Source organism: Phasianus colchicus, chromosome 13, assembly GCF_987193195.1.
Source record: "Phasianus colchicus chromosome 13, bPhaCol1.hap1.1, whole genome shotgun sequence".
NCBI classification, from domain to species: domain Eukaryota; kingdom Metazoa; phylum Chordata; class Aves; order Galliformes; family Phasianidae; genus Phasianus; species Phasianus colchicus.
Window position 1 is genome coordinate 7764581 of NC_143448.1, and position 13225 is coordinate 7777805.

Genomic DNA, 13225 nt, shown 5'->3' on the forward strand with positions numbered 1-13225 from the left:
AATTCTCATTCCTAAAATGAGTTTCTAAGTTCCATCTAGCACCTTAATCTCAAAGATACAATCTCAAACTTGAACACATGCTATTTGCAATGGCTCAGATTTAAGATGCAGTTTAACTACAACAACATTATTAGAAATGTTCCAGATGAACAGGAATTTGGTAACTTGGAGATGGGAGGGTTGTATACTTTCAGATACACCACAAAACACACGAAGTGGGTTTCTGTGTGGGCTTTTTTTTTTTTTTTTTCGGTCTGTTTTCTTTTTAGTTACAATGCATTTTTTCCACATATTATTAAAACAGACACAGAATTTCATTTGGACTATCAGGTGAAGGTGACCTTTAGCCACCCCAACTGCCAATGAGAAAGACATCAATATTTACAAGTGAAAGAATCAATTCAAGCACACAAGTAGTTCTAAATGACAAAAAAAGATGACATTTGTTTAAAATAACTGTCTTTAAGTTTCAGGGTTAAATGTGCCATTCACATGCTCTAGAGAAAATATCAAGTCCAAGACGTACAACTAACAAGTAAGAGAATGACTGTACTAAATTAAACAATAAAAATAACCTGAAGAAAGATACTCAGTTTCTATTACCAGATAGTCTTGAGAGGAACAATCTTGCTAACATACATGAAAGAGCTGAGATCAATCTGACGAACTGATTTATATCTGCTTAACAACTGCTAGATAATTCATCCAAAGCAGCAACCAAAGGAACGAGATAGTCTTGAAATAATTTTGGAAAGAGGGATGGTATGAAAATAAAGGAGAAAAAAAGAGTTGATATCAAAATAAAAGGGAAGTGAAAATAGTCAGTATTTCATTTCTTACATTCTATTTGTCCATACTTCTCTTAATAAAACCTGACAACTCATGAGTAACAAGAGAAGCTGCTTTTATTCTCAGAATCAAGAGTAAGAAGAAAAACAGTAGTGCAGTACTGTGAGCATGAGCTTCTCCATCAAAGCTATTTTCCATCCAGGGAAAGTGACAGCTAATGGAGGTTTCTGGAAGATTACACGGTTCACATCAGATACTAACAATTTTATCTATCTATCATTAAGCACAGCAGACACATCAGATGTTTTCAAGTGTACTCCATCCAACATTTGCTTTCATAATACCAAATGTTATATTTTTTTCACTCTGCCATTCAGAAAATCAGTCTCAAACACAATAAAAGCACACTTCCACCTTTTTTTTCCAGAGGTTCAAAAGCAGTCTTATACTTTCATCATGTTTTCCTCTAGGTTAAAAATCTCTTCACATCTACATTAGAAAAATAATTGTAGCACTGCTTTTGCAGTTATCAATTACAAGTATTCCAAATTGCGTTTGCGTACATGACAGTTCATCATAATGACAAAGAGTTACCGAGGAAAAACATACCAAGATATTGGTGAATTATTTCATGAATAAAGTACACATTTCCCTGTTCCTTTATTCCCTCAAATACAAACCAGACAAAATCTAGGATCAGGAAGTCTTTGCTAAAAGTAACACTTCAAAGTATTAAGAACGTGACAGCCCAAGCTAACCTGTGGGTAACCTAACTTGCCAGTGGCATCAGAGACAAGAATGTACTGGCTATACAAATGCAACTTACAGCTTGTTCTTAAAAAACACACTGCTAACATTGGTGCAGCAAGCATTCATTAAAATAGGTTAGTTATTCAAGGATAAACATGCAGAAGCCTGGAACAGAACAAACATGAAATCTCCTTAGTTTGCTTACAATTTCGTGGAAGTATTTTGTATAAATGCATTCCTCAAAAGTGATTGAATTCCTGCATAAATTAAAATGATAAATGCAAAATGAATATTATTTTGAGATTCATTTCTTGATATCAAAATACTCCCCCACACTATGTTTCTTTAAAATAATTGCAGGTATCACTAAGCAAACAAAGGCATGGCATTGCAAGTCACTAGTTTCTGCAGCAGATGTCTACGGTCCCATCACCCCCACCTCCCCCTGCCCCCTACAGACCTAACAGCTAGTTCCTTTCTTTCTTCTTTAAATAACACAGTCATTATATTTTTTAAAATCAATCAATTGCTTGAGATAACAGAGTTGGCTTCTATTATATCTACCCTAGTGGATTAAAAGTAGCCTTTACCATGCAGTAGGTAACAGTTTTATTTTTTGTTTTCAGCAAATAACAATACATCAGCATTACAGCTCACTCTCCTTTTATTTCTACGGGTAACAACCTTCCCTTTATACTTACATTCAGCAATGTTTTCCTATGAGCCACTTTGTTTTGCTGACAAGTATGCCCCCTCCCCTAATAAGAAAATGTGCAATCTGTTGTTCATCCAAACCATTCTGTTTCTAACAATGATAAAGTACCTGCTTTATGTCACATTCCACTGCACGACTTGCAAGAACATAACATTTGAGCTGTACAGTTGTATTCTTAGAAGCCTTAAATTAACACAGTTTTTAATATAACAATAATCCTATTAACATAATTTCCCTGCTTTTGAATGATAACATGCTCAAGCAAATTTAAATGGCTTAAATTATAGACTATGCAGACCATTAAAACTATTAAAGACACTGCACTAACCAATCCTTGATCCAAAATTACAGCATGCCAGAGTCACCTTTACTGTGGCTTGAACACAGACCCAAATAACCTGATACAATTATTTCCAATCTGCTGTCTTCCACTACTTTGCAACCTTCACATTATTGCCACAGTAATTAATTTTATGCACATAGCAACTGAAATTAAAGAGCCACAGAGAAATTTTTGATTTAGTAAGATCTGTTCTAGACACTTACTATTAAGTTTAGCAACTACAGCCTACTAACAGAATCCTCAGAAACAATAATTGATTCAGAAAAAAAAGTTAGGCTACTGAAAACCACTGATACTGATATTCAACTTAAATGAAACACTTTTTAGTTGGGCACTTACACTCCTGAAATTAAACACTTCAGGTTCTTACCTAAAAACTACTAGCAAACAAACACAAACATTAGCTGTTTCTCTGTAGAAATAGACCATACTCACTAATATTATTCTACCATTTCCTTCTTTTGCTTTGCATTTTTATTTACTACAATGCACAAGCCAGACACGCATACTTCTCCCTTAAACTACAACTTTCAATACAACACGAAGACATAGCAGAGGCCCCACAGCACACAGAGCTGACGGCCATTCCCTGAGGCCCTATGAGCAGCTCCTGCCCCCCAGCTGTCCCTCTTCACCTGATCAGCACCCACCTGACCTTCCCTGCGCTCTGCACACCTTCTTAACCCAGCAGTTGGGGCGTGTTCTTCTCAGGAAACCTTCTGTGGTTTCTCATTCTCTTCTAGATTAACAGTTCCTGAGGAAGCTGACTAAAGCAAGGCTGCTTCAAATTGTTTAGTTGGCTTTCTACCCTCACTTGGCAGTTACTGAGGTAAAGCGCTTTCTTCTCTAATGTGTTTTCCCAAGGCAATCTTAGAAGGTACTGCTGTTCTCAAAAAGGGACCAAAAAAAAAAAAAAAACACAACTTGATATAAAAAAGCTAAAGAAAGGGGGAGCCTTCTATATTTCAGGGCACTCACAAAGCTCAGAAGATCGGAACGGGCGTAAGCGCAGCTCGGCCGCGGTCGCCTCAGCTCTCTCCTTTAAGGAGCGCTCAGAACGGTGGCGGCTCCTTCTGGCGGGAACCGGCGTGAAGGCGGCTTCCCGCTTCAGGCAGGGGTGGTGGCTCCCGCCGCAATCCGTAAAGCCCTTTCCTGATGAAGAAGACTGTTGAAAACGTCAGTACTCTTCAGCTTAGCTGGAGGAACGTCAGCCTTGTAGGTATTTTCCTCGGGTTTCTCGAAGCCGCGGGTCTCGCGGCGTGTGGCAGCTGCCGCGTGCCCTGCTGCTCCGCCGACTTTCCCGCCCGCCTCGCGCAGAACCCAGCCCCGGTCTGCAAGGTCTTGTCTGCTAGACTCTTTTTCTATCGTGTTTCTCTTAAAATAAGCACAGTACTCGTTCTAGTGGTGTTTTTCTTCTTCTTGACGTGTGTTTTAGCTTCGTGTTGCTCGACGAAGTGAGCAGTAGTTACGGTTCGTTTGGAGCTCCGTAGCACTGCGGTGGATGCCTCGGCTCGCCCAGCTAAGAGCTGAGCTTGGGAGGAGCAGCCTGAAAGAAATGCCTCCTGAGATCCTTATACACCAGTGCTGCTCCTTCGCGTGCCTGATGCTGCTCGGAGAGTTGGTTTCACAGCTAACCAGTGATGTGCCTACGGGGCTCATAATACCGTGTGTGGCATTTCACTTTTCCTGATGATATGTTGTTTCTTTTTTTGTTTAGAATATGTAAACATGTAAAAATATCAGCAGGTGATTTACGTAAGGCATTATAAAGAAAGTTGTGGAATCTAGTTGTAATACTTCAGCTGCAATAAAAGTTACTTCTACAAGGGAAAAAGTGAGCTTTTCTTTTGCTTTGCAGTAACTACTGATTCATTCTGGTTGTTAAATGATTCTAATAACATAACCTTCTAAGTAGGTAAAAATCCTGACTTTTGCCCTTTTTTCAAGTTAAGCAAAAGTGCTGACAGTCATAATATTGATAAAATGTAACATAAAAAGTAAATTTGAGAGTTCTATTATTTCTATGTTGGTTTAAATAAAACCACATTGAAGTACTTTCCTTCAGTCAGAAAAAGACAGTATATGCTACGTATGTTTATCATTATCAGCATACTGATTCATTTGCAGCATTCAAGTAGCACAGTGCACAGACCTTACCATGGCATCTTACTTTGCAGTTGTGCAAACAGAGATGTACTGTCTATGATAGCAGTCTGTCAAGTCCAGGAGACACCTGCTCAGCTGGATGACTTCTAAAAGACTGTTCCAACACCCTTGACTTGTTATGTTGTGGATGGCAAACATGCCGCATTCCTTCTGAGCTGAATTATGGCTAGATGCTGTCCATAATAATTTGGGAAGTTTTATGCTTAATAGCTGGTGATCAGTGCATGCATATACTGCCCATGATGGTTGTCTTGGGAGAGAATAAGAGAGAGGCACAGAGTCTGCAAGCCCTTGCTCATCCTCATTTGTCCAAATCCAACAAGTTCTGCAAGAGGGCTGGAATTTAACTGAAGAATATTGTGACAAGTACTGATGAGGTGGGAAGGAACTACAGTCATGGAAAGATCAACGGTAGCTGCTTTTAATTGAACAGGTAACTTAGGTAACACAGTTTTTATGGCCTTTCAAGTGAGTTTGTGTGGGAGAGACCTTCATTTTAGAAGTTACTGCTTAAAGTAAATGACTTCTTCTGGAGGTTTTGTTTTCCTTGCTTGTTTCTTTCCCATTACAGGAAGTGAAAGAAGCTTTAGAAAATCCGGTATAGAAAAACCATTTTGGAAGATGTGTTCCTCCAATTGTATTTTCTATAACTTATTCGTACTGTGTAGACAAATGCACAGAATATTCTACTTTTATTCTTAAGTTGTTGTCATAGCAATCTCTGAGGAACTGAATTAATACTAAGAGTGAAGTAAACAAGTGAAGATAGCGAATCTGAAACTATTAAACTAACATCCTCAATAAATAGAGCAAAGTCTAATTCCCTTATACAGGAATACTACTTTGCTTCAACTAGTGTCTTCAGCTCGGTAGAAATAAATGTGGGCTGTGGCAATGTTTGAAGCAAGCATATATCTTGATTAATTGCTGTGAAGATGCAAACCTTGAAGAGCATTCTTCAAAGTGAATAGCTTTTCCTTCTCTGATATTAGTAATTTATTTCTTTGGCCGGCATAATTTCAAAGAAAAAAAAAAGTATTTTCTCTTTCATTTGCAGGTCCTTAACTTTTACTTGCAATTTGATTTATTCTTACCTAGTTGCTGTTCTGGGCTCCTTATCTTCTGTACTGTCCTTTTTTTGTGTGTGGAATCTTGTATTTTAAAAAGGCATAAAGCTTTTTCTGACAATTTTTGGATGAATGCTTCTGTGCAGAGGGGAATTGAACGAGATTCAAAGAGTGGGTTCTGAATTTGTTTTTTGCTTAGGTGAGCAGTTGTAGTAGTAGAAAGTACTATTGGCTCTCTAGGCTAGATAATGGAAGAACACTTCTGAATTTGCTAAACTTCAAATATCTAATTCATTTGAGGAGGACCTCATTATGTTTTCCCAGGGTGATTCAAGTCATTTGGATAAAAAGTATGCCTGCTGTGCTTTAGATTATGTTGGAGGAACTCTTCAATAGAGAAAGAGGTTTTAAATTCAAGACCTACCACTCAGAGTCTGTGATGCATGTCTCAACTTAAGATAACAAAACCAAAAACTTTTTTCAGGCAAATTCCATTTAAATAATTAGCAATTCAAAGCTGAGAATATTATTGTAGGCTGGAAAGTCAATATAATTCTCATATCAAGTATTTGTGTGAATGCTTACAGAAAAATAATTTAAAATTATTTGATGGTGCATGCCAGGTACCCTAGGAAGTATTCACCTGTATAAAATCCTGTAATGATATTGCAAAGAGACTGACTGGAATACTTAGACGTTTTTCTCTGCAGAAGAGATCTTTTGGTAGTCAGATGATATATAAATAATATAGCAAGTATTGATGAAATCTTTAATGGGAAACATGAACATTCTCTAGAACATACAGATAAAGAATAAATAGTTTTAATGTACTTCTGTGCACTGACAGTCTGATACGTTTGCTTAAATGTAAACAGTTCATTTTTTCCCCTTAAGCTGTCTTATTAGAGTAACAGCCTTTAGTATTAAGCATAGAAATTCACAATGGCCTGAAAAGAAAGCAGTAAAATTGGGTCTCCAGAATGTGGATTCTGTCTTAAACCAGCATGAGTGACAGAACATGGTAACGACGTTAAGAAATTGATTTGAAATGGATACTCAATTCCTGTATGCTTGCTTGCCTTCTTGATAGCAAGACATTTTTATTTATGTAGATTGCTCTGAAAGTAATGCCTCCTGTTTATTTCCATGGAAACTATGACAAATACAAAAGAGCACAATAACACTGTCTGGTAGAGCAAATTCTAAGCTACAAAACAGTGTCTTTTAACATAGTTATCACCTTTAGCTGATTCACATAGAGGAGCTTATTGGGATATCTTTATTTCATGGTGTGACAGCTGTGCATGGCCATCCAGAATGTTGTCACCACTGCTGAAATGTGCTCCCTCCCACTGCCTCACTGTGCTCATACCACTGTTTGGTCTCCATACAGATTCAGCAAGTGTCAATGAATGTTGTGGGTGCAAGCTTTTCATCATGGAGGAATTCAGTGAGATACCTTTGCTTCCAGCACACTTTCATGTCAGACTGCTGCCAACAACAACATGCAATGGAATATTGGTGAGAAAGTTCAGCTTTTACTGTCATACCACACCATCCACTTGTGACACTGTGGGCCAACATAATAAAACAGGAGGCTGCTGCCAATGTAGAATGGATAGCTCAAACAATGAATAACGCATAATAAAAACGAAAAGAAAATAGAATTCTAAAAAGAGCTGTAGTGGCTGTGGAATCATTGTGTAGAACATAGCAAGTTAGTAACATTTTTTGAAGATTACAGTGGTTGTGTTTCAGATCTATTCGCAGCACTTGTTCCATTTTCTGGGAATATTTTGTTCTTTCTCCAGCATAGAGTGCTTATTAAATTCCTCTTATTTCCACTGTTCTTCTCATCTGTATTTCTGTGATGAACATAAGTTTTTACAATACCTGTAAGTGTTTGACTTAGGGAATCAATGAATCTAGGTAGAAAATGAGCTTTAGGCACAATGAGAGCACTGAAGTTAAAGAAGAGATCTGATGAAGTTTGAACTCAAAGCTCTGCCTCAATACACGTCCAGAACTGCTTTTGGCATTACAGGCTTCCTGGTGCGTATCTCACTTCTAAGCTTTGATACTTACAGTAGCCATTTTCCTACCTAAATCTAACGTATATGATCAGTAAGTGCTATAGAGTACACTAAAGTCATGCTGACAGGAGTAGGGTTATGCACAAAACCCAGAAATATTCCTAATACAAGATCCCACTGCTGTTTCTGATTAAGTCCCAGCATTTGTCTAGAGAGCAAAAAATCAGACCTCTTCTGTCAGTTGAGTTTAAAAACCTCATTTTTTGTTTAATGTTTCTGATTGCTGTGATCAGGACAGGTTTTTTATTTAAAAGGACCAAGATGTCTCTGCAATATGATAATGATGAGAAATTGATAGAAGTTTTTTTATAACACAGAAAATGTTAGATAAAATAGGTAAAACTTTTTCAAAATCCAGTTGCTACATCATACATGTGGAGAGTAAAACCTTTTTTACAAGGTAATAACAGAACTAGAAAATGCTTCTGCAGGCCAGAGCTGCATGACAGCTCCCAGGAAAGACTGGAAGCAATCCAAAGCTAATTTTGAATGTGAAATACCCTCATTGACTCCAGAGTTTACCGATAGACTCATTGTATGTATAAAGTAATTCAGATACCACACTATTGCTAGGAGTACAATAGTTGAAGTGGTATGTCAAGATCTCAGTAAGTAATGCTTCTGTGCATAGTGTAATGTTTAACTGTATAATGAAGTCCAGTGTAATTTTAAATTTTCTTGTTTGCCACACAAACAAGTGTTTGATTTCAAAATAATGCTATTAGGAATAAAAAAGTAAAACTGTGAAGGAAATATTCCCTTTTTAGAATATTAGCTTATATCATTTAAGCACTTCTGAGATATAATTTGTACTGGTTTTGTGACATTTAGCTTTTTTGTCATGCATTTAAACTCTATTCATAATAGTGTAATGATGGTGTACTATTCCTGAGCACCTCAATGAGTTGAATATTTTTGTCAAGAATGACTGCCATAAAACATGGGATGGCTATGGAGAAAAATAACTTTAGGAAAAGTTCCAAAAGTTCCTATTGCATCTACTACAGGGAGGTAAAGGCTTGCCTTTGCTGTATAGGCTTGTTGTGCATTTCTATTTTCTATGAGTAGCACTTCTTCAAGGGAAGCAGTGTATACCTGAAACAGTCTTTACTGGTCATTCTACTACTATGTACTTCCATAGAGTTGTTTGGGATGCTGCCAGAAATGTAAGAGAATTCTTTACTGCTTTTGTAGACATACAGACAATGGTAACACAATATTCAAAACAACATAGTTTATGTGGTGATCTGGATAATAGAAGTCTGAATCACTGTTGGAAACGGTAGGTCTAAAATGATTCTTAATGTCTTATTATTTTTTCCCCTCAGTGACATTTGCTTAATTAACATTGAAAGTTTAGCAAATAGCATTCTGTCATTTCAGCTATTCTTTCCTGGTTTAAACTGGAGGCCAAGCTCAGCTGATAGATTGGACTTTTGGGCTTGGAATTTTTCCTCTTTCTATTGTCACTGCCATACAAATAATCCTGTTTGATTTGTTTATTCTATGCTGTTTTCTGATACTCTGTCATGAAAAGAAATATTAGTGCGAAGTACAAGTCAAAGATTTGTGCTTTCGTGTCATAAATAGCAAATGAGTTCTGACAACCTCTGGAAGTGGTATGTCAAGAATGGCTAAGCTACCAGGCAAAGATGCCAGGTGCAGTTTCCTGTCTCATGTAACCATGGATTTCTTGATGGGTTCCCTGATTGTTGTATCTTATGGGTTGATATCAGAATATCTTTGAGAACTAAGTATTTTAACATCTATGTTCAGCAGATCTGAATGTTGAACAGTTCACTGTGATCTTCTGCTGATACATTCTACTAAATGTATGTATTTGTTTTGTGCCTTTTTAGATATGCAAGGGGAGTTTTGGAGAACACTGCCATGCAAAAACTTATCAAGGCTTTCCGCAGAAAGAGGAGCCCAAAGGAGTAAGATGAAATATTACTACATGATGCATTGAGGATGACAGGGTTTTATGGCTCATATCAAGAATAAGAAAAATGACAGCAACTAAACATAAAAAGCTGATCTCTGATGACTGGCTGCAGTTTTAAATGAAACATACTGAGACATATCAGTGCAAAAGAATAGATGGATGGCAAGGCTGTTAAAATTCTATCGTGTATACGAAGTTGAATTAAGTACTGTTTCTCAGTTTGAGTCCCACAAAATGTTCTACATTGATACGTTCAGAATGTCAAACATTTTCAAATAACATTTGGGCAAATGTATCTCAAAATTGCAGAGAAAGAACACTTGAAATTTTTTAATGTAGTAGTATGCCTGCAAGTTGCTTCATCTTTGAAATGTTACATTCTCCTTCAGTTTCTACCCATGTTTTACTTTTTATTTTGTGGGATCTGACTTTCATTACTACTTTTCTTTTTTAACTTGTTTCCTATTAAACACTGCTTTTATTTGATGCATTTCTCTTAATTATTCTTCAGGAAGATTCTCCTGAGCAATTATGTCACACTATACACTTCCAAGGAAGAGGTTTAGCATACAGCATGAGCCAGTGTTCTCCCCTTTCTCTTCTCTTTGGCTGTTACATTTTATTGGTCTTTCTGGCAGTTTCTCAGATGGACAATTCAAACAAATAAGGTTGGGTCATTGCTACAAGACGGGTGTTTGTGTGCATGCACACATTTGCATGCTTCACTTCATTTGACTGTGCGCTTGTCTGCTGCATACTTGGCCTAAACTAGACATGATGGGGAATACTGGACTCTTCGCTGGATCGGTAGTTACTGTTTTTTTGTGTTGCTTTTTTTTTTTTTTTTTCCCTGGACCATTGCATTAAATTGATGTTCACAGAACTGCAAATACTGTGAGCTAAAGCATGATAAAAATAGGGAACAGAACAGTAGAATGGAGTAGAGTAGGGAATAAGCTCTTAAGTTGCTTACTGAATCTTCTGGAACATCAAGAATTTGGAGGAGGCATCAGAAATTATCTAAGCAGCTCTGGCTGTTGGTTGTCAGGAAGAGTAGTACAGCCTCCTACTTGGATTAATTCTACCATTCATCATCAGGCTCTAATTCATGTCATGAAATCAGCAGAGATTTGCCTATGAGTATCTTGAAGAGATGAACCTATGAAGAAACTCAGATGGAGCCAGTTAAGTATTTTGTTTGATAGTTTTTCTTTGCCTTAAGTATTGAAAAATAAACTGATGTAAAAAGCATTTTGTATCACTGCAGCATAAGAAAACTACTTTTACAGATTTCACGGATGTCAACTCAGGTTCTGTCAAGTCAGGTTGGATTGTGTCAGTCCCACTCTGTTTCATAACAGGACATGAGCAATGCAAGGTGACATTATGTTGCAGATGGGGAATAATATCTAAGGCTTCCTCAAACTCACAGCAGAATAAATGCCATTTTTTCACAAAGCAGATGGATACAGCAGAGAAGGCTTTCAAACAGAAACAGCTCTGCTGATGTCCTTAGAACTGTTTTTCTGCTCTTTACATCAATTGCTACACACTGCAAATAATGCTGTTCCAGTGGTTCTTGAGAGCTTTTTTGCTATTTATTTGTCTTTAAGGTAATCCTGTCAATATATATAGTACAGATAGGAATAGATTTTTAAACCAAACCAAACTGCTACGGTTACCTGAAATGCTGTAGTAAACAGCTAATTACACTTTTTCCTTTCCTTACACAATAATGTATCCTCCCAGCTGGAACAGCTTTTTCAGATGATATACCTGAGGATGATGTGGCTGCAGCATTTTTATCAGCAAGTCGCTTCTAAAAATTTCCTTGCATACGTATATCTTTTCCCTTCATTTTTCTATTTCAACTTTTAACTCATTAGTTTAAAATAAATTTTTAAAAATATCTAGGAATCCTTATGAGTGCTTAGAATTCTGAAGTGTTTTTACTTTTTTATGCCATGGTTTCATTTTCTTTGCAAGGTGTTTTTAAACTAAGAAATGCAGCCATAGAAACAACTCAGTTGCTCATTTACTCCTTGTCCCTTCATATCTTTATTCTTTTGTTTCTGCATGCACACCATTAGCTGGCTGTAGTCTATCACATGCAAAACAGCATGTTTCCTAGTTCTTGTTCAGTAATTATTTTTGAATCTTTAATGTAATCTATATCTCTTAATTTTTTTTTGCATTGCTCTCTCTTTTTGTTCATAATTCTATATCTATTGAGACACAAATTCCTTTATTTTTTTCTAGAGTAACCCCTGTAGTTACTGCATGTATTGTAGAAAAACATAATTAAGATCTAATGTAGGTTATAGGCTTTCATTGCTACTGTCTGTGAACTGTGGTTTACCTAAATGTGGTATATAATGCACTAAAATAATCCTTTGTGAGCCTGAGAAATTCTCATTTTATGCAGCTGGTTTTCTAATCAATACAGAGCCCTTTCATACTTATTATTTGATTTGGTGTATTCTGCAAGGAATACTGTTTAAGTTTCCTATACTTCTGGATGTTATCAGGAGTTTACCTTGGGAGGGAGCATGACAGCCTGTAATTCCAAAGCACCTGATTTTTCTTGCCCTGTCACTTTGTGCACATACAGGTGTCTACTGAGAAAGGAGCATCCAGAAGGCAGATCTGCCTAAGAACTGGTAAGAAGGCAAAGAATGACAAGTGAATGTATTGGATGGATCCAGTGAAGTATGATTTGAATGGGACAGGATAGGCTTTTTCTGTTTCTTCATTGAACATCTAATTGATCCCTCTGATTCTCCTTTAAGAGGAATTCTTTCCCAGAGCTGCAAGGCCAGTCTCCTTTCAAGGTTAATTGCAAATGTGGTGAGAGACAGACTAGCTTGGGGCAGCTCCGGTGATACTGTAATTAGTCTCAGAAGGAAGGCAGAAGGGCAACTGCCAGGAAGAGTGTACCCAAATCTATATTGTGCTCAAAGGTCTGCATCATAGGGGAGATTTTGGCCATATTGCAAATGTGGCACCTGTATTAGTTGTCAGAGTAAGCAGGAGTGTGTGTGTGCTGCTATGTGGGACAGCCATGGCAGCCCACTTTTTCCTGTGTTTTCTTTCTCCACGAGTGTTTGGCGGCTTGGGGCTTTGCTGTGTATTGTGTCACAGTGTGAAGCATTTTTGAAAATAAATTATTTCAATGTGAGCCTATTTACATTGTGTCTCAAATTGACTTGGGAGTAGTGATTGCTTCAGAAAATGTGCTCTTTGTGTTTTTTAAAAAAATAGTAATTAAAGTGTTGGGGTTTAATTTGCAGTGCAACAGGTGCTACAGTTCTGGGCCATTTTCAATCTCTGCCATCACTGTTGGGCAAATTGACATGG

General features: G+C 37.2%; 1 protein-coding gene and 1 long non-coding RNA gene across 5 annotated transcripts in view; one reads left to right on the forward strand and one right to left on the reverse strand.

Annotated features, from left to right (window-relative positions):
* LONP2 (lon peptidase 2, peroxisomal) overlaps positions 1 to 3842 on the reverse strand; it is a 106437-nt gene extending 102595 nt beyond the window's left edge. The window contains exon 1 of one of the 2 annotated variants that reach the window (XR_016470921.1): positions 3576 to 3842. The gene's annotated coding sequence lies outside the window, so the exon portion shown is untranslated. Of the gene's footprint in view, positions 1 to 3247; positions 3337 to 3575 lie in introns of those variants that run through there. The other variant, XR_016470920.1, reaches the window with a different exon arrangement.
* LOC116243779 (uncharacterized) lies at positions 3337 to 12905 on the forward strand. Of its 3 annotated transcripts, XR_016470922.1 has the most exons (5): positions 3337 to 3426; positions 7224 to 7351; positions 9118 to 9205; positions 9783 to 9860; positions 12480 to 12905. It is a non-coding gene; the product is annotated as an uncharacterized LOC116243779 (long non-coding RNA). The 3 variants fall into 3 exon arrangements; XR_016470923.1 differs by lacking the exons at positions 9118 to 9205; positions 12480 to 12905 and adding an exon at positions 10967 to 12465; XR_004170057.2 differs by lacking the exons at positions 9118 to 9205; positions 12480 to 12905 and having other exon boundaries at positions 9783 to 10569.
* Positions 12906 to 13225: the final 320 nt, after the last annotated feature.